We start from the raw sequence: 22,166 nt of genomic DNA, 5'->3' as shown, positions 1-22,166 counted from the left end.
GGGGGTGGGCGGCGTAAGCTGTCTATAATTCCCACAGATGCTGATGGATACTCAACTCGACTCCTAAAATCAGTGTCAAATAATGGAAAGAACATGCTGTTTGTAGTTCCATTACAGGAACAGCTTTCCACTGAACCATTACCTTATGATTCTGTGGAGTTTGCTAAGATGCCACAGTCCAGCTGTATGAAATGTGGTAAGAAAATACCACTGCCATTGCTGCCCTTACACATTGAAGAGTGTAAAGAAGCTGAGACAGTAAGTCATACAGTATTATGGTTTTATTGTTCTATCAATATTATTTATTTACAATGCCAATGCATTTTGATTACTTTTATTAGGAGTCTTCAAATGATTTGACCATTCTAGATGATGATGTAGACGAAAATGTAATCGAAACTGTTGACCAGCCAAGCCCACTTCACCCCATCTTAGAACCATCATTACAGGTCTTTGATCAAAGCCTATTTCTTGTATTTGAGTATACTCACTATATTTGAATATACCCAATTCGTGGTTCCATAAAGAATGTGTTTGAAGCTATTAAAAATTTGAGACTATTCTTAATATTTTAGAATCTTTTTATGGGGTAGAATATGTATGTTCTTCAACAAATTTGCTACAAACATACATTGTTTAATTTATTTTTACTTTTTACAGATTTGTCCAATTTGCCAGATCTCTTTCCCAACTGATGTCTTGCCTTTTCATGCAAGCATGTGTGGTGAAGGGTAAAGTTATGCTAAAAATTGTAGGATGACATGCCTTTAATACTAAAGGATTAGTTTGCACAGTTTGTTTTGGTTGTATATATCTCGAGGGAGATGTACAAAGATCAGATGGAATGTAGGGTAAAAAATTAACAAAATAATTTTCTGGTGGACTGTCTTAAATTTAAATTAATGTGTTGGTTTCATAAACTGGGTCAGTAGTAGACATTATTAGATTTGATGTATGTAGCTTTTATAAGCCTTGCTTTGAGAAAATCATTACTGGTGACTTTTGACATTAATGGCTATATACAGTATGTCATTGTAAGTTACATCCAGACTTTGTCTGGCACTAGGGTCTAAGCCTTGTCTATGAAACTGGGCAAATGCTTTTAATATGCATGAACATTTTTGAAGTGGCTTAATGAACAAAATTGAAATTGTTTGTGTCTTGCCTGTTTTAGAGAAAGGACTTTTGGTGACAATGATTCTTCATTCACTTTAAATACAGAAGAATTGCCAGGACCCTCAACTGCACAATCTTCAACATCATTGTCTGCAGGTTAGACACAACACATTTTTTTTTTTCAAGAGTTCACACTTAGCTGATAATCAATAAAGCGTATTTGGCATGTTGTCCCGGGAGAGAGCCCTGAGCTCGTAATATCCCCGGGGCTCCCTCCCGTTAGAAGGGCGAGAGGGGAATTCGAGGTCAGGTAGGTCTCGAGAACTCCCCTGCTTGTCACCGTGAGAAGTGTAAACTCAGGTTGTATTGGGTGATAATTTGTTTTAGTCGATTGCTATGGTTTATGTTTTTGGACGGTGGGAGGAAACCGGGGAACCCGGGGAAAACCCACGCGAACACGGGGAGAACATGCAAACTCCACACAGAAACACCAACCAGCCCGATGGGTTGGACTAGCGGTGTTCTTACTGTGAGGCAACAGTGCTAGCCACTGGGCCACCGTGTCGCCCGATCAGAAAAAGTGGGAGGATGTAGGGGTGGAAGGGGGGGAGCTTCAAGACGAAGATAACTGGAGTGGAAAACTAAGGTTATTTATAATGCTTCCGTAATCATCTAATAGGGCTTATTACGAAGCTAACAAGGAGCCAGCTGTGTTGATAATAAGCACGTGATCCTCTCGAAATTAGTTTATGAATAAACCACACTTCAAGAGTTCACACTTAGCTGATAATCAATAAAGCGTATTTGGCATGCTGTCCCGGGAGAGAGCCCTGAGCTCGTAATATCCTCGAGCCCGGGGCTCCCTCCCGTTAGAAGGGCGAGAGGGGAATTCGAGGTCAGGTAGGTCTCGAGAACTCCCCAAAAGGCAAAGGTTTTCATCTCGGGACAGCAGCCGCGTATTGAAGTGCCCCCCAAAAGGCGAGAGGTCAGTGCCATATCCGGCTGCTGAATGTGAATTGAAGTGAGATAGGTTACTGCAGGAGAAAAGTTGAAACTGATTCTTAGGAGAGGCTGGGGACTCTGTTGGAGTTGGGTTCGGGGAGGCAGGGTTGGGGAGCCTAACGGAAGAAAGGAGAGTAGCAGAGGGATTTGGTGCTAGAAATAGGAAAGTAGCAGAGTAACTCGACGCTGAAAGAAGAAAAGTAGCGGAGGAACTCAACGCTGGGAAAGGGGAATGTAGTGGGTAGGGGAGAGGGGTTGTAGAGGGGGTGGAGAGAAGAGCGGAAGCATTCGACGCTGTAAGGAAGTAAAGAGGATGCGGAGGAACTCAACGCTGGGAAGAAGAGAGCATGAGATGCGGCGGAACTCGACGCTGGAAAGGTAAAGAAAAGAAACCTATGGGGATCAGAGCTCTGGGTCAACTCCGTGGGAGTTAGAGCTGTAGGATTGGACTACTACAGGAGTCTGGGAAGGGAGGGAGAGGTGGAGACTCCTGTAGGTGGTGGGCTGAGCAGGACTCCGGGGGAGTCAGAACGTGGGAAGACTCCTTGGGAGTCAGATTGGTGAGTGATGTTTTTGAAATATAGAAAGAGTAGCGGAGGAACTCAATGCTGAAAATAGTAAAGTAGCGGAGAAACTCAACGCTGAAGAAAGAAAGTAGCGGAGAAACTCAACGCTGAAAGGGGGATTGGGAGTTAAGGGTGGGGAGAGGAGAGAAGTTGTAAGAGGGGGGAGAGGAAAGAGCGGAAGCATTCGACGCTGGAAGGAAGAGAAAGAGATGCGGAGGAACTCAACGCTAGGGAATATAGGACAGGAGATGCGGAGGAACTCAACGCTAGAAGGTAGGAAAGATGCGTATTTGGCCGGGGCGAGAGAGAGAGGGGAGGGGGGACTCCGTGGGAGTCTTAGCTCTTGGGGTAACTCTGTGGGAGTTAGAGCTGAAAGATTAGGCTCCTACAGGAGTCTAAATGGGGAGGGGGTGGTGGAGACTCCTATAGGAGGTGGGCTGGGCAGGACTCCGGGGGAGTCTAAGCTTAGACTGGAAAGGTAAGAGTAGCGGAATACTCAACGCTAGAAGGAAGTGATAGTAGCGGAGCAACTCGACGCTGAAAAAGAAAAGAAGCGGAGAAACTCGACGCTGGAAAGGGGGTAGGGAGTAAAAGATATTTAGGAGGTGGGGGGAGAGTGGGAGGGGATGGAGGAAAGAGCGGAAGCATTCGACGCTTGAAGGAAGGAAAGGAGTTGCGGAGGAACTCAACGCTTTAGAACATAGAATAGGAGATGCGGAGGAACTCAACGCTAGAAAACAAGAAAGTTGTCGATTGTGGAGGGGGGGGGGGGGGGTAATTGATTGACTCCGGGGGAGTCAGGCCTTGAATGGTGATACTTAGGCTGAAGAGATGAGAGTAGCGGAAGAACAACACTAGAAGGAAGAGATAGTAGCGAAGCAACTCAACGCTGAAAAGAGAAAAGTAGCGGAGAAACTCGACGCTGGAAAGGGGTAGGGAGTAAAAGATGTTGAGGTGGTGGGGGGAGAGTGGGAGGGGATGGAGGAAAGAGCGGAAGCATTCGACGCTTGAAGGAAGGAATGGAGGTGCGGAGGAACTCAACGCTAGAAAGGAGAAGAAGGAGGTGCGGAGAAACTCGACGCAGGAAGGAAGTGAAGACTGAAAAGATTTTATACTGGTAGCCTTGGGGAAAAAAGTTTTGCTCCTGTTGGGGTCGGGGTTCAGGCACTCTTGGGAGAGAGATAGGGGGAGATTATTTGCTGAACTGGGAGCGCTGAAAGAGGCGGGGGGGATGGGGGGGGTTGGGGAACAGGCAGAATTAAATTTCTGTCCTTGTATTCAAGATAGAGGATGTCGTGAGTGCGAGCTGTGAGGATGAATTGATATCCTCTCCAAATGTATACATGCATCACGCTGAGGCTGTTACGTGTAATTGGGCTAGACGATAATAACGAGTAAACGCTTTTATGGAGGCGTTTAAACTGTTGTGAAGTGTCAATAGTGGTATGTTGAATGGAAGTGTATGTGAGCTTAGGCAGAGCGTCACTGCTGCGACAGTGAAGCGGGGGGGAAAAGAAGCTCTGCAGCTTCTCTGCTGTTGCAGAGCTGTGGTGGAAGTCAATGTCGGGAGGCGGGTACGCTTTCCCGAAAATGTATAACTGCTGTGCAGTGTTGGGGAGTGGGAAGGAAAGGAGCTGCGCTGTGACAGTGGTGCAATGGGAGAATAAGGCTTGGCTGAGCATCTCTACTGTTGCAGGTACGGTGGTAGTCAGTATTGGAGCATTATAGGTGCTCCCACAAAAATATTAAATATCAGAAGGGATGTGTGGAGATGAAAGTAAGTAGGGGCTCAGGTAGAGTGTCACTGCGGTTGTTGTGATGCTATGGTGAGTGTAGCTCAGCGGAGCGCTACTGCTATTGGATAGGTGCAGTAGTGATTGGTATTGGAGAGTTTTGAATGCTCTCGCAAGAATATTAATTACTGTTAGTAGTGATATGTAGAGAGGAAGTGAATAAGGGCTTAGCTACAGGTGCAATGGGTGAGTATGGCACAGTGGAGCGGTTCTGCTGCTGCAGAGAATCAGTATGGAGACAATGTGTGCTCCTGCAGAAGCATTTACTGCTGTATTAGTGCAGGGCAGTGTGACGAGTGTTATTGGACTTGTAAGTGTATAGAGCTTGCTTAGAGCATCCCTGCTGCAGTAATAGAAAAATTTAGGCAACCCCTAAATAAGTTGGAACTGTGGTGAGTGAAAATGTATGGGTGTATGGGATAGTTTAAGTTGTGCTTACACTTAAAACATTTGAATTGTGTGAGTGGGGGAAGGGATGTCGAAAATGTATATAGGACATGCTTTGCCGAAATAATCGGTTTGCTTGCTTAATGGAGAGAGATAGTGTTCCTCCAGTCAGATCAGATAAGGTGAGGTGGATTGTGGGATTGCAACTGATGGTAATTCAGAGAATCTCAAAACCCGAAGACTAGTGTGAATATGGCATTATGGATGTGGGCTGTATGATTGGAAATGCATCCTTGTGTAGATTGTGATTGCATTTGGAATGGATGTGGAGTGTAATAGGTTGGATGAAGGTCAGCTTCTGGGCCGGCTGTCCTAATGTCTGGAATGAGAAACAAGAAAAAAATCAGAAATTTAATTTACAACATGATACATGTATAGCAGACATGACAAAATTGTTTTAGCTGATATCTAATGCAAGGCATCTTAATAAGAGCATGGACAATTGTGAGCTTCGTTGTCGCAGTCTGCGAGGATGATCGAGGTGGGCATTTGTTCCCCCGCAGGATAGCAGGTGGATGCAGAGCTGGGGATATGGGGTGTAGCTTGTCTGGTGGTCCTAGAAATTCTTCTTGAAGATTTATTTAAGTGAAGTTTATTCATAAACTAATTTCGAGAGGATCACGTGCTTATGATTTATCACGTCCAGTCTCGCATTTGCTAATCACTAATCTTCCAATCATATGAGCCCTAAGGCACCATAAATAGTCTAAGTTTTCAGTTCACTTTATCTTCGTTTGGAAGAAGCAGCTTCACCGTAGCTAGCTCCGTTGAAGAACCAACTCTAAACCAGCATGGACAACTAAAGCAGCAACAAGCTACAATCTTCAGGATCTTCATTTGGAAGAACGCTCTGCTCTGCTCATCAACTACAAAAGCTACAAGTGCTACAAGCTACAAAAGCTTCAAGCTACAATCTACAATATACAATCTAAAAGCTTCAATCTACAAGCTACAATATACAAGCTACAGCAACAACAACAACAACTACTATTGCTACCATTTCAAACAACTACAACTCCAACAATTTCATCAACAGCTTAAACAACAACACCAAAACCTTCCACTTCAAAGAGCCTCCACAACGCATCTGCTGTGTCTTCAACCTTATTTCCCAGCAAGATATAAGCCAAACTCCAAAGCTATTGCAATAAAACGGAACCCTCACCTTCTCCTAGCAGTACACATGCTATCCATCGTTTAACAGATTGTTTGCTGGAATGTGTTCAGCAGAGCAGCAGCTCCAGCCACAAACAATGTTGAATTTGATCAACAAAATGGCCGCCAGGCTTTTTGCACCTTTTGCATGGCCTGACTGAAACTCCTTAAGCCAATAGCTGTAAAGATAAGCGTCTCCATCCAATGAGCTAAAAGACTGGAGATGGTCCCGCCCTCTCTCTTGACTCTGTTGCAAAGACCTTATGAATGAATAGGCCAGACACGCTTGTAAATTTAGTTAAAAAAAAAAAAAAATTATAATAAAATTCCATTTGACATTTAACTTCAGAAAAGATTATTACCCAACCAGTAAATATTAACAAGCTATTGAAAAACATTATGCCATCAAGCACAGAAGTCCAATTGTAATACGCCAGCGACTCATGTGTTGATTTACAAGCGTCATATAAGATTATATAGCAAGTCAGTCGGATGTGAAAACGGCAAAGAAACAAACTTCCCACTTGACTGTTATAAATACAAATTTAAACTTCACTATCACTTCACATGCTCAGTCTTCAAGGGGTACCAGTTTTCCAGGACCACCAGACTAGCCATATCCCATGTCCTCAGCTCTCCATTCATCTGTCATCCCGTTAGGAGACGAACACCCACCCCTACCATCCTTGCACATCGTATCAATGAAGTCATCGGACCATGCATTATCAAAAGCGCTTCCATTTACAGCCGCCCATGCCCTTATTAAGATGCCTCGCATGGATATAAACTAAAACAATTTTCATGTCTGCCATACTTGTATTATTTTGCAAAGATTTAATTTCTGATTCTCTTTGTTTTTTCTATTTTAGAGATCATGACTGCTGGCTCCAGAAGCTGACCCTCATCCAACCTATTACACTCCACATCCTCTTCACAAAGGATACATTCCATTTTTCACTCTATCCAATCTGTCCTAACCTGCAGTCTGCAACCTCCGAACCTGAAACCGTCGATTATCTTATTAAAAAGAAATCGACAACAACTTCATGATTGGAACTCCAAGGCTCCTCCTTTTAATATCTCGCGCATTAGCCCCATTGGTGTCGCTACTCAAAAATGTTCTGGCAAAAACGCCTTGTAGTCGACCTTTCGTCCCAACACAATTGCTCCTTTCCTAGCATTAACAGCACTATCCCATTGGACGAATATTTACTTAACTACCACGACATTGATCAAGAGATCTCTCTCATAAAGATAGCCAGTCGTAACACCTGGCTAGCCAAAGAAGACATTTCCCCTACCTTTAAAATCATGCCAATCCACCCAGACTTCTGGCACCTTTTGGCATTTATTGGCGAAATCAATTCTATTTTTCGGATGCAAAAGCAGCCCAAAAAATATTTGACATAATGTCAGAAGCTTTATGCTGGATTCTGTCTAATATTTACGAAATACCATACCTCATTCACCTTCTAGACGATTTTCTTATTTCCCCCCCGTCATCTCCTCCAGCCAAACACCTAGCGATCACCCAGCAGGTTTTCGCTGATCTCGGAAGGACCCAGTACTTCAATCGTATTTCTGGGTATTAATCTAGACTCGCATAAATTCCAAGCATCCCTTCCTAAAGAGAAAATCAATCGAATAATTTCTCTATCCCAAATTTTCCTTGAAAAACAGATGTGCACAAAACGAGAACTCCTACCAATTCTCGGCCATCTAAATTTCGCTATGCGCATTATTCCTTTCATTTCCCACCTCCATCAATTATCCACCACAGTTCATGGTTTAGAAGAAACAATTTTTTCTCTCCAAACCCAGTCGCGATGAACTTTGCTTATGGATCTCTTTCCTTAAGCAATGGAACGGCTGTTCCTTTTTCTACAGCGACTTGATTGCATCCCCTATTGACATCAACACATACACAGACGCTGCCCCTCCAATAGGTTACAGTGGCTAATATAAAGGACACTGGTTTGTCTCAACATGGCCAACCCAATTGTAATTCCATTCCAAAGACCAATGTTTTTCAGCCCTCTTCAAATTCTACCCTATCATCGCAGCAGCCATCCTGTGGGGGGACGAATGGTCTACATCTAGCATTCTCTTTCACTGCGATAACGAAGCTACAGTGCATTGCATTAACAAAGGGCGCTCCCACTCCCAATCGCTTATGCCATTTTTAAGACACCTTATCTGGATATCTGCTAAAAAAACAATTTATCATGATTGCTGAACATGTACCTGGTTGCAAAAACCAAATCGCTGACTCTCTCTCTCTCATTTCTCTTTGCAGATATTCTGGCAACTAGCCCCGGAAGCAGACCCTCACCCAACGCCGGTCCCTCCTTATTCAGTAACGATATTTCCATAAACCACCCACTTCATAATCTTCATCAAACTTCTCTATCTCTTATCCTACAAGCAATAGCTCCCAGAACCCTCAATGCATACCTCACAGCATGGAATTCGTTCAAACAATTCCATACCATGCTAGACAACCCATTACACTCAAAATCCTTACCTCAGGCATCTACACCCTCTGTAAAGGTTACATTTCCTCCCATACAGCCCGCACCTTAGATGCTATGTTCAATCTAGCATTTTTTGGGGGGTTTCTTAAATGTTCTGAATTAACAGTTACATCCAAATTTAACCCTCTACTCCACCCCACCATCTCAGATCTAGCTTTGCAAGACAGGGAAACTATCTCTTTCCTTATCAAACAAAGCAAAACAGATTAATTCCAGAGAGGACACTCTATCCTCATTTTCAATATTCCTTCACCTACACGCCCATTCCAAACCCTCTTAGCCTAGAAAATCTCAAGAGGCGAACCCACTGGCCCCGCTTTTTACTGATGACGCTAACCGTCCAGTATCTCGATTCTGGTTTCAAAAACACCTTAAAGAAATCTTTCGCCTATCAGGTTTTTCCCAGAGCCCTTTTCCAGCCACTCATTCAGGATTGGCGCAGCCACTACAACGGGCTCTCACACCATCAGATCCAGACCCTTGGTCGCTGGTCTTCTGAAGTTTTCAAATCTTATATACGTCTCAGTAAATACCACCTCAAGAAAGCCCAACAGGCTTTAACCAACCCCCAAGCACCTCCTCACACGGCTCCAACTCAAAAAGGTGTCTAACAGAGCCTCGACTCTCGCAAGAGTCATCCAAACCAAACCCCGCAGAAGCCCAATTGTCCACCCATGGCACCCTTACATGTTTGCCAAGGACTCCCTCAAGGGCCATTGCAGTTAGCATCTTCTGCAATCACCAATAGCTATTTACAGATGCAGACGTTTGTATCCACATGTTCTTTGCGCATTTACTGCGTTTGTACATATGTATTATATTTGTGCTTGTTCCCTTCTTCCAACTTTTCCAAATCTTTTATCCTTATAACCCTACTTTTCAGCCTCTCGTTCCTTTCTTCTCTACACTCCACTCCCAACTAATCTATTTTACACTCTACCTCTAATGATCTTGTTTCTCCTGTCTAGACTCTCCAGACACCCGAAGGGGCCCCCTTGAGCTCCAACTCTCGCAGGATTCGGCCATAGCGGCCACAGTCCTTTCTTCTTCACGATGTTACCTATTCTTTTTCCGCCTAGACTCTTTCTCCAAGCTCCAAACCCCGCAGGGGTCCGCTCAAGCTAAAACTTCTTCACTCTACTTCAACTACCTCTCTTCTCCTTATGACTCACCCTCTAGCTCTGACCCCCACAGGGGTCGCTCCGAGCCCCAATCTCTCGCAAGAGTTATCCAAATCCTCTTTCCCACTCACTGATATCTATCTCCTCCTATCCGCAATCTACCCTCAAGCTCTGACCTCCACAAAGGTCGCTCAGAGCTCCAACTCTCACAAGAGTTACTCTCTTCCACTCACTGCTACCTATCTCCCCCTATCTACACTCTACCCCCAAGCTCTGACCTCCACAGAGGTCGCTTCAAGCTCCAACTCTCGCAAGAGTTACTCTTTTCCACTCATTGCTCCTCCCAGCTACACTCTACCCTCAAGCTCAAACCTCCGCAGAGGTCACTCCTATCTACACCCTACCCTCAAGCTCAAACCTCCGCAGAGGTCACTCCTATCTACACCCTACCCTCAAGCTCAAACCTCCGCAGAGGTCACTCCTATCTACACCCTACCTTCAAGCTCAAACCTCCGCAGAGGTCGCTCCTAGCTACACTCTACCCTCAAGCTCAAACCTCCGCAGAGGTCACTCCTATCTACACTCTACCCTCAAGCTCAAACCTCCGCAGAGGTCACTCCTATCTACACCCTACCCTTAAGCTCAAACCTCCGCAGAGGTCTATCCTATCTACACTCTACCCTCAAGCTCAAACCTCCGCAGAGGTCACTCCTATCTACACCCTACCCTCAAGCTCAAACCTCCGCAGAGGTCACTCCTATCTACACCCTACCTTCAAGCTCAAACCTCCGCAGAGGTCGCTCCTATCTACACCCTACCCTCAAGCTCTAACCTCCGCAGAGGTCACTCCTATCTACACCCTACCCTCAAGCTCAAACCTCCGCAGAGGTCACTCCTATATACACCCTACCTTCAAGCTCAAACCTCCGCAGAGGTCGCTCCTATCTACACCCTATCCTCAAGCTCAAACCTCCGCAGAGGTCACTCCTATCTACACCCTATCCTCAAGCTCAAACCTCCGCAGAGGTCACTCCTATCTACACCCTACCTTCAAGCTCAAACCTCCGCAGAGGTCGCTCCTATCTACACCCTACCCTCAAGCTCTAACCTCCGCAGAGGCCGCTCTAAACTCAAAACTCTCACAAAGCTCCATCTTTCGTAAGAGCTACTCTCCTCCACTCTCTGCTCCATACCTTCACTCTACTCTGGCCCCCGCAGGGGTCACTTAGAGCTCCAACTCCCACAAGATTCACTCAAAGTTCTCTTTCCACTGCTTCAAACCACCTATTCTCCCCTTCTTCTTAACCCCGAAAACCATGAACCCCGCAGGGGTTCCTTCAAACTCTAACTCCAGCAAGAGTTATCAGAATCCTCTTTTCACCCTTATTAATCCTATCTAATTAATGCCCATGCATTTAACCTCTTTCCTTCTATTATATCCAGCAGCCGGATATAGCTCTAAATTTCCTGCCTTTTGGGGGGTTTTTTCTTCGAATACGCGGCTGCTGTCCCGAGCGATTAATTTCTGCATTTCGGGGAGTTCTGAGATCCACCGAGCTCAGGCTCCCTTCTTGCTCTGCCAACGGGAGGAAGCCCCGGGCTCGAGGAGCCCTTGAGCTCGGGGCTCTCTCCCGGGACAGCATGCCAAATAAGCTTTGTAAATCATCAGCTAAGTGTGAACTCTTGAAGTGAAGTTTATTCATAAACTAATTTCGAGAGGATCACGTGCTTATGATTTATCACGTCCAGTCTCGCATTTGCTAATCACTAATCTTCCAATCATATGAGCCCTAAGGCACCATAAATAGTCTAAGTTTTCAGTTCACTTTATCTTCGTTTGGAAGAAACCCCCCTCCTCCCCTATTCTCCTCCTTTACCTGTAATTGGGCGGCACGGCGGTCCAGTGGTTAGCACTGTGAACCACACAGCAAGAATACTGCCGGTCCTAGTTCGATAGGACCGGTGAGTGTTTCTGTGGGGAGTTTGTATATCCTTCCCGTGTCCGCGTGGGTTTTCCCCGGGCTCTCCGGTTTCCTCCCACCATCCAAAGACATTCAACATACTTAACAATCAAGCTGGTCTAATTCCTTACGTTCCCTTAGCTACAGCGGCAGGGGAGTTCTGAGATCCACCGAGCTCAGGCTCCCTTCTTGCTCTGCCAACGGGAGGAAGCCCCGGGCTCGAGGAGCCCTTGAGCTCGGGGCTCTCTCCCGGGACAGCATGCCAAATAAGCTTTGTAAATCATCAGCTAAGTGTGAACTCTTGAAATGTCCTATTCATGCAGTCAAGCGAAAAGTTAGTTTCTTTACCATTTTCACCTCCAGCCGGCGTGCCATTATAAGTTACATATGGCACTGTATATGCAAGTATGGGTCATTGACGTATTACGATTGGACTTTTGTGTTAAATTCTCACTGGTTGGGTAGTAGTCTTTACAGAAGTTAAATGCTATCAGATCTGGCAGAGGTTTTTTATTTATTTTATTTATTTATTATTTTATTATTATTTATTATTATTATTATTAATTTATTCATTTATTATTATTATTATTATTAGTCAATTTATTTATTTATTATATCAAATCCCAACATCAAACGCTTAATTCACTACTTAGTGGAAACTGTATGAATGGAATGTTTGTTATGGGCTTTACTTAATTTGTTTAAATACATGTTAGGAATCTTAACTTCTAAAATTCTTAATCTTAACTTAATTTGCAAGCATGTCTGTCTCAGTTCATTCATGAGTCTTTTATGGCTGGGTTCATTCATGAATTGTTGAGAGGGCGGAACCATATCGAGTTTTAAAAGCGCATTGGATGAGGGCGCTGCTCCTTCGCTATTGGCTCGATGGGGCGTCAATCAAGATCGGAGGCCAAGTTTGTTTACCAGTGTAGTGTGAAGACACTGCGGCACACCAGCGACTAGTTTGGATGATAACAGCGCGGTCCATCGACGTATCAATATGTCGTGGATTAATGTCGTGATCTTTGCAGTGATTTACTTATGGATTTGTGGACGGGCTTGAAGGGTGAGTTCTTATGAATCTTCTAATCACGCAAGTCTTGTTTTTAAAAGATTTGTAAATAGGTTTAATCTTTGATGGAGATTAGTTGTTTCCGCAATGCTTCCCCTTAAAAGCGTACTATACGTTACCGAGGGTGCACCGCTAGGAAGCAGTGAGTTAGGCTTTTGCGATGTTTTGGATCGTCGACGCCTAGAGAGTTTAGGTGGAGTTGTGGACTGCGTTTGCGTGAGGCAGTTTGAAGTGGAGATGGAAGAGCTGGTGGGCAGCACCGGCGTTTTTGCGGGAATTCAGGCTCGATTTTGGCGAGGCTGTGGCTGAATTCTCAGGGAGAGTGGAGCTCTGGCTGGAGTTGTTGTTTGTTGTTGTTGTTGTTGTTGTGTGTTCTTCCGTATCGATAGGTTAAATGGTGCGATGCTGGAGCGTTTTGTAGCGGGAAGCGAGCTTCAAGACAAAGATAACTGGAGTGGAAAACTCAGGTTATTTATAATGCTTCTGTAATCATCTAATAGGGCTGATTACGGAGCTAACAAGGAGCCAGCCGTGTTGATTATAAGCACGTGATCCTCTCGAAATTAGTTTATGAATAAACCACACTTAAATTCAATCTAATCACTTTTATTGTCACATCAGCAGCAACACGTGTGCTATGATGAGTGAAAAGCTTAGGTGCTGGCTCCAGGCAGTACAAAATACAAATAGTGCAAATACAACGACAGTGCAAAATACAGACAGTGCAAATAAAATGACACAACAACAATGTAAAATTGACAGCGATATATACAATGAATAGGTGTCCACATAGTTGTAGGCAGTATTGTTTCAAGAATGGATTTTTTAAAGTGCAGTGCATGCTACATATTGATGGTGTGCAGTGAGGGGTATGAAAGAGTCTGCGTGGGGTGTGTTAAGTGTTCATCAGCCTTATAGTCTGAGGTAAGAAACTTTCCTTCAGCCAGCTAGTGCGTGACTGGATGCTGCGGAACCGTCTGCCGGAGGGTAGCGGAAAGAAAAGTCTATGGCTTGGGTGGTTGGAGTTGCTGATAATTCTCTTGGCTTTCCTCATGCACCGCCTGGTGTAGATGTCCTGAAGGGAGGGCAGCTCACCTCCTACTATGCGTCCAGCAGTTTGCACAATCCTATGCAGGCCTTTGTGATTGCTGCTGGTGCTATTTCCATACCAGGTGGTGATACAGCCAGACAGGATGCTCTCCACAATGCAGGTGTAGAATAAGCGGTGAATGTGAGGGCTTATTCCAAACCTCTTGAGACACCTGAGGAAGAAGAGGCATTGTTGTGCCTTCCTCAGCACTGCGTCTGTGTGAGCAGTCCATGTCAAATCCTCAGCGATGTGTATACCAAGAAACTTGAAAGTTCTGACTCTCTCCATTGATGTCCCGTTGATGGGGATGGGGGTATGTTCTCTCGTCTCTCTCCTGAATTTCACCACCAGTTACTTGGTTTTGCTGATGCTCAACATCAGGTGGTTTTCCTGAAACCACTGCTTCAGCGTTTGCACGTCCTCTCTGTAGGCCGTCTCATCAATATCTGTGATTAGGCCCTCCACCGTTTAGTGTTCTTACGGGTGCTGGAAATCCTGGAAAATGCTTGATTTTTAATATAGTGTTTTCAAGGTTAGAAAAGAGCTTGAAGTTTGAACAAAGTGCTTGAACCTGCTTGAAATTGAAGTTGCAGTACGCTAAATTACAACCGTTGTGGTCGCATATGCACCTGAATTTTTTTCTATGCGAGCTTCACGCAGAATGTATTTTTGCACTTAAAAACGCCAAACGCAGCGCTCAGGAACAGTTTTCATGTCAACTTGCTGCAGTAAACAAAACCCACAATGCCCGCCCCACCGCTCTTCTGATTGGCCCACTGCTCTTGCAATGAACGCGAACGCATTGGTCAGTATAAGCTGTCAATCAGTTCAGATGACAGAGAGATACTGCCACAAAAATGTAAAGGTCTGGATCAGAGAGAATGAAAATAACACTGACAGATTTAGTTTTCCACCACCTAATGTTAGAAATAGTGGCACATCTGATCAGAGATCATGTGGTGAATGTTAATTCACCATTTACACTTTTTGAAGAGTGGATAAAAGACTTCTGGTGGGTTAAAAGTCTGCTATGAAAATGACTAAAGTCATTCACTGCAAAGCCTGAGGTAAGTTACGGAGTTTGCAAGTAACCGTGTTTGCCACACATTTTAAGCACAAGATGTTTTGTTTAATCCTTCATTTAATAGTCATGATGTTGTCAGTCATGCAACTGCAGCCCATACTCTGTCGTAAAAGAGCTTGCATTCAGATTAAAATAATATTGCAGCTCATGAAAAGACGGTTACTATCAGGGCTTAACATTAACATCGCCAACCTGCCAAATGCTGGTAAATTTCAGCTTTGGCGGGTTAGACAGATACCTCCACTAGCCACTTTGGCTAGTTGAAAATAATTTTTAAATTGTGGTTTTCTTAAAGCAGGATTTGACTATAAGGATGACCCAATATGCGTGCAAATGCAATTTTAGAATCAAGAAACAGCACGACTGACAAAAAAAATAATTGCGTTCACACTAGCAATAGAAAGCAGGTGAATACCGAATGAGAGAATGATCACTCCCGCTAACAGCTGATGTGATGCGTACGAATGTTTAACAATTGAGTCAGAACATACCTTCAAAAGCTCAAGCGTTGGAGCAGGGCTTGTGCTTTATTTGGACCCGGGTCTTCTGCAAGGGCTCGTCCGGGATTTGAACTAAAGTGGGGAACTAAAGTGGGAACATTTCACATAGCATCAGATGGTCAGAAATCATTATCTAACAGTTGTCTCAGAACACACCTTTAGAAGCTCAAGCGTTGAAGCAGAGCCTGTGCCTCATTTGGATCCCGACTTTTTCTGCCCATAAAAAGAGTCGCAGCCCCAGACCGACAAGTTGAGTCACTTGTTTGCTTATAAAATGTTGTTTTTTTTTTAATCCAGTAGCTTCAGTGAGGTAAATTGATCTTATCCATTACACAGATTTAAGCTGCATGGCAAAAACACACATAACATTGCTAATGCTTGCAAACTGGCATTAAAACAGGCTTCTGTGAACATCAACTGGAAGGGCTCGTCTGGGATTTGAACGCAAGACATCTGACACCTCAAGCGAGAATCATACCCCTAGACCAACAAGCCACAAAAGATTGAATATTTCACAAGGCATCAGAAGCAGCAGATGGTCATGAATCCTTATTTAACAATTGAGTCAGAAACATACCTTCAAAAGCTTAAGCATTGAAGCAGGTGGAACCCAGATCCTAAATCTAGGTCACTAATAATCATTTTAGAAAGTATTATTTTTATTATTTATTTATATTATTTTATTATTAATACTTTAATAATAAGTGAATAAAAAGCAGAAAGATCGCTGTGTAATTAAAGGTATTAACAAATATTTTCGTACCTGATCTTGATTGGAGAAGTGAGCAGTTAGCTCCGCCCCCGCACATGCGGACGAAAAGCACAAGCAGATAGTGCCAACAAGCAAACGAGAGCTAGAGAGGTAGCGAGTTGACAAGCAACCGAGAACTAGAGATATAGTGCTAACAAACAACCGAGAACTAGAGAGATATTGAGTTAACAAGCAGTGAGAGCTGGAGACCTAACGAGCACACGAGAGCTAACGAGCAAGTGAGAGCTGGAGAGCTAACGAGCAGACGAGAGCTAGTGATCTAACAACCAGTTTATAGTACATCAATAGAAAACTGACTAAATAGACTTGATTCAACTTTATCCTTCACTAATTACTGTCTTTGGCCGTTTTTTTTTTTGTGTGTGTGTTTTTTGTCCTCCTCACTACTGCCGGTGTTGTTCTTGGTTGAGAACGGTCATCCTGAGATCGTCCTGGCTGAATATTCATATTCTGGTCTGGACTGGTGAGCCATCCCACTGATACGTGCCTGAACTGGGTAAAAGAGAGTGAAATCTGATAATCTGGTAGGACCAAACTAATTTGTTAAGAGAGTTGTTTTTTTTTTTCCTCTCCTCGTGTTTTCTACAAGGATATTTTTCATGGAAACAATTTAAATATTTTTTCCTTGGACTGTTTATTTTTTTTCGTCCAAATTTTTGAAAGGAGAAATTTAACTGGACACTTTGGCTTCAAACAGAGACTTTATATTAAAAGTTCATCTTTACTTTTAACAAAGACTTTGTTTTTGCAATCTGAAATTACAATTTAGGGATTGTTTGGAACTTTGAAACTGGACTTTGCATTTATGTTTATAGCAGTTTGTTGTTGTTGAATTTACTATTCACATTCTCTGTTGTATTATACTGTTTTATATTGGTTTTATTTGTTTTCTTTCTTTTAAATCTCAAAAGTGCATTAAGCAAAACAATACAACATATTTTGCATCAGTTTGTTTTGTGAATTTATATGATTCATTTATTAATCTTAAAATTAGATTACACTATTATCTCTATAAGTATTGTTCTTTTGCTCCAGTGAGTCGAATCCTACCTTTAAATTCTGGTCCAAAAAGAATTCTAATAGTTAGCGTTGGTCTCCATTATAAAAATACACTAGTCAACATATATAATAGGAGCCATACAAGGGCAGTGTTACACAGGGCTTTTGCTTCATTTGCACCTGGGACCTCTCGCACCCTAAGCGAGAATCATACCCCTAGACCAACAAGCCACTGCAAAACAGCAACTTTACAAGGCAACACTATATGCTGACAAACCGGAATTCTCAGAAAAAGGCCTCTGTGTAAGCCACAACGCCCTTTCAAAACAGCAGACAACTGTAAAGGCTTAACCGAAATTTGAACCTGGGATTTCTCACAGCATGAAAGAGAATCATACTCCTAGACCAGCCAACCACTATGCAAGAAATGTTTTATGTGGCGACACTGTCTGCTGACAAACTGGAATTCTTCAAAAGACGTTTTTATGAAAGCCATAATGCCCTGTAAAACACAGGACATCCGCAAGGGTTTGTCTGGGATTTGAACCCAGGACCTCTCGCACCCAAAGCAAGAATCATAGCCCTTGACCAACGAGCCACTAAAGTGTGAACATTTCACATGGCATCAGAAGCATCAGATGGTCAGAAATCCTTATCTAACAATCAAGTCAGAATATACCTTAAGAAGCTCAAGTGTTGAAGCAGGGCTTGTGCCTCATGTGGACCCGGGACTTCTCCTGCTCAAAAAAAGTCGCAGCCCTAGACCGACAAGTTGAGTCACTTGTTTGCTTATACTTTTTTTTTTTTTTTTTTTTTTAAATCCAGTAGCTTCAGTGAGGTAAATTGATCTTATCTATTACACAGATTTAAGCTGCATGGCAAAAACACACATACCATTATGTAAGTAATTGGTGTAAGAGGATCGTAATAGCATGAAATAGCTATCTCAGCACATAGTATCCGAACCACTCACTAATTAGTGACAGGAATGTTTATGTCGCGACACTATCTGCTGACAAACTGGAATTCTTCAAAAGAAGATTGAAATAGGTCTCATTCATTTCATTTGCAAAGAAAGAAGGAAAACAGTTCCACCAAGATTTGAGCTCGGATCACTGCATTCTAAATCCAGAGTGCTAACCATTATACCATGACACAATACCTTCATTAAAGGATATCTTATGCTTGCAATCTGGCATTGAAACAGGCTCCTGGAAAAACCATGATGGCATCTCAAAACAACAAAGAACTGCAAGTGCTTGTCCCAGATTTGAACCCAGGACCTCTCGCATCCAAAGCGAGAATCATACCCCTATATCAACGAGCCACAAAAGCCTGAATATTTTAGATGGCATCGGAAGCAGCAGACGGTAATAAATCCTTATTTAACAATTGAGCCAGAACATACCTTCCAAAGCTCAAGCAGGGATTGTGCTTCATTTGGACCCGGGACTTCTGCAAGACTTATATGGGTATTTGATCCCAGGACCTCTTGCACCCAGACTTTACTTGGCAACACTATTTGCTGACAAACCAGCATTCTCAGAAAAAAGGCCTCTGTGTAAGCCACAACGCCCTTACAAAACAGCAGACAACTGTAAGGGCTCAACCAAAATTTAAACCTGGGATTTCTCACAGCATGAACGAGAATCATGCTCCTAGACCAGCAAGCTACTATGCAAGGAATGTTTTATGTGGTGACACTTTCTGCTGAAAAACTGGAATTCTTCAAAAGACGTTTTTATGAAAGCCAAAATGCCCTGTAAAACAACAGAGAATTGTAAGGGCTCATCAGGGACTTGAACCCGGGACTTCTCGCACCCGAAGCGAGAATCATTCCCCCAGACCAACGATCCAGCAAAGCTTCTACATTTTACATGGCATCAGAAGCAGCAGATGGTCATAAATCCTTATTTAACAGTTGAGTCAGAACATACCTTCAAAAGCTCAAGCATTGAAGCAGGGATTGTTCTTTATTTGGACCCAGGACTTCTGCAAGGGCTCATCCAGGATTTGAACCCAGGACCTCTCGCACCCTAAGCGAGATTCATATCCCTAGACCAACGAGCCATTGAATGCAACAATTTTACTGTGTAAGCCACAACACCCTTACAAAACAGCAGACAAGTGTAGGGGCTCAACCAAAATTTGAACTTGGGATTTCTCACGGCATGAACGAGAATCATGCTCCTAGACCAGCAAGCTACTATGCAAGGAATGTTTATGTCGCGACACTATCTGGTGACAAACTGAAATTCTTCAAAAGAAGATTGAAATAGGTCTCATTCATTTCATTGATTTGAAGCTGCAAGTTCCACCAAGATTTGAGCTTGGATCACTGGATTCAAAGTCCAGAGTGCAAACCATTACACCATGGAACCAAGACCTTCATTAGATGACATCTAATGCTTGCAAACTGGCATTGAAACAGGCCTCTGTGAACACTAAGATGTCCCTCTAAACAACAGGGAACTGCAAGGGCTTATCCGGGATTTGAACCCAGGACCTCACGCAACTAAAGCAAGAATCATACCCCTAGACCAGGGGTGTCCAAACGTGTTGGGCCGAGGGCCAGATGCAAAAAAAAAAAAAAAAAAAAAACTTTGTCCCGGGCCAAATTTTACATTCATCACACAGACACGCGTAAATATATGTATATATATATATATATATATATATATATATATATATATATATATATATATATATGAGCAATATCACACGAGTAGCAGTGCTACGAGTGTGATATTGCGTTTATACAACACTTTGACGGCATAATTGTGTATAAACAAAATCACAGAGATTTTCAAAAACCCTTTTGTATGTGGAACTACTTTCTTCCACATTGGATTCAAATCATAAGCTGTCAGTTAAACAGCTGAGCAAGCAACTTTTAAACTTTAGATCTGTAGTGTCTGCTTTTTGCTGGCTGTATGTGGGCGGAGTAATATACAAAGGGTAAAGAGGCTGTAGGAGTTCTGATATTGCAGAATATTGCACGACTATCAGCCAATCAGATTTGAGAACCAGACAGAACTGTTGTATATATATATATATATATATATATATATATATATATATATATATATATATATATATATATATATATATATATTGTTACGTCCTTTTAGATGTTAATATTAAACTAGGAGTAGATGACAATAACATACATTAGTTTAATGTGTGTGACAAGTGGGTGGAGAAAAAAATAAACTGAATCAAATAATCACTGCAATTATTTATTGCCCATATATCCAATGAAAACCAGTGAAAATATATTATACAGTGAAAGGAAAATATTTACAATGATTAAATAATGAATTACCTGGGGGGAGAGGAAGTAGTTGAATGTGCTTAAATCAAAGAAATAAATATAACAAAACTCAGTAACTGTTTTCACCAAACTAAACTAAATATGAAAAGAAAAGCATGAAAAGAAACATCTTCAACGTACCAAACGTCTTAACTAAACTGCTCTAACTAAAAACAAAACATACAGAAAACAGCACATTCTCCTGAACCTAATGAACTAATACAAAATATCAATCTGAGTGTTGTATATGTATATCGCGCGACTTACTCACTCCTACACCTCTCCGAGGCATCACTCAAACATGTCAGTTAACTGGACAATTTCACAAACATTGTTAAATCGCAAACTTTAGACAAGAGCATTAAACAAGCAAAACACATTCTCTCAGACTAGCCTTCGCAAGAGAGACTGTCCTCACAGAGACCCACAGAAAGAATAAGAGCGAGAAGTGGCGAGAAGGAAAGAGACAGAGAGAGAGAGATCGCCATTGCAGTTTGGGCTCGGCTTTTAAACGCTACGCCAACCAGCGATTGGTGGCGCAAACCCAGCGTCAGCGGCCAACGTCATCAGCACGAAATGCTCCAATGCCGTTCGTACCTGTAACACATGCATGAAACGACACACCCACATACAAACGAACGCACACACTTATCCAAAATACGTTCTGCGAGGGAACGTTACACTCACCCTCTTAAGACTAAACATAAAGCAACATTAAGCTCTAGATAAAGTGTCAGCAATGACATTTTCAGATCCTTTCTTATGCTTTATGTTTAAGTTAAAATTTTGTACAATCAACGACCAACGCATAAGGCGTTGATTGTGATTGTACATTCTAGACAGAAACACTAGAGGATTGTGGTCAGTGTATACTGTAACAGGCAAAACTGATGAACCCACGTAAACCTCAAAGAACTGCAACGCCAAAATCAAAGCTAAAGCTTCCTTCTCAATGGTGGAATAATTACGTTGGTGTCTATTAAACTTACGTGAAAAGTAACAGATTGGGTGATCAAAGCCAACATCATCTTCTTGGACAAGCACAGCGCCAGCACCCAAAGAACTGGCATCAACTTCTATTTTAAATGGACGTGAGAAGTCAGGTGCGGCAAGAACAGGTGCACAAGTAAGCAACAACTTAATACTCTCAAAAGCCTGTTGGCATGCATCAGACCATACAAAATCAGCTTTTGGACTCAGCAAGCTAGTCAAGGGACAAACAACAGTCGAGAAATTACGACAGAAACTCCTTTAATAACCAGCCATTCCTAAAAAGCGGCGCAACTCGCGTCTCGTTGTAGGAATAGGAAACTCAGCTATAGCTGTCACTTTGGCACTCACAGGACGAACTTGACCTTGACCTACTTCTTTGCCCAAATAGGTAATTGTTGCTTTTCCAAATTCACACTTGGCTAAATTAATAGTCAACAAAGCGTCAGATAACCGTTTAAAAACAGTACGAAGTGCAGACAAATGCTCATCCCAGTCACAGGAATAAATTACTAAATCATCGAGGTATGCATGGCAACTTGGAACTCCAGACAATACGATGTTTACGAGGCGCTGGAAAGTTGCGGGAGCGTTTCGTAACCCGAAAGCCATTACTTTGTATTGTAGGAAGTTATCCGGTGTAACGAA

General features: G+C 42.8%; 2 long non-coding RNA genes across 2 annotated transcripts in view; both read left to right on the top strand.

Moving 5' to 3' along the window:
- Positions 1–22,166, top strand: part of LOC141381913 (uncharacterized) — a 560,761-nt gene that overhangs the window by 78,931 nt on the left and 459,664 nt on the right. The gene's annotated exons all lie outside the window — the stretch shown is intronic.
- Positions 368–1,256, top strand: LOC141381916 (uncharacterized). The gene is made up of 3 exons (XR_012402822.1): positions 368–449; positions 661–731; positions 1,175–1,256. It is a non-coding gene; the product is annotated as an uncharacterized lncRNA (long non-coding RNA).

The sequence above is a fragment of the Danio rerio genome, chromosome 4, assembly GCF_049306965.1.
Source record: "Danio rerio strain Tuebingen ecotype United States chromosome 4, GRCz12tu, whole genome shotgun sequence".
NCBI classification, from domain to species: domain Eukaryota; kingdom Metazoa; phylum Chordata; class Actinopteri; order Cypriniformes; family Danionidae; genus Danio; species Danio rerio.
Note: the sequence above shows the minus strand (reverse complement) of the source record. Positions and strands in the feature narration are given on the sequence as shown.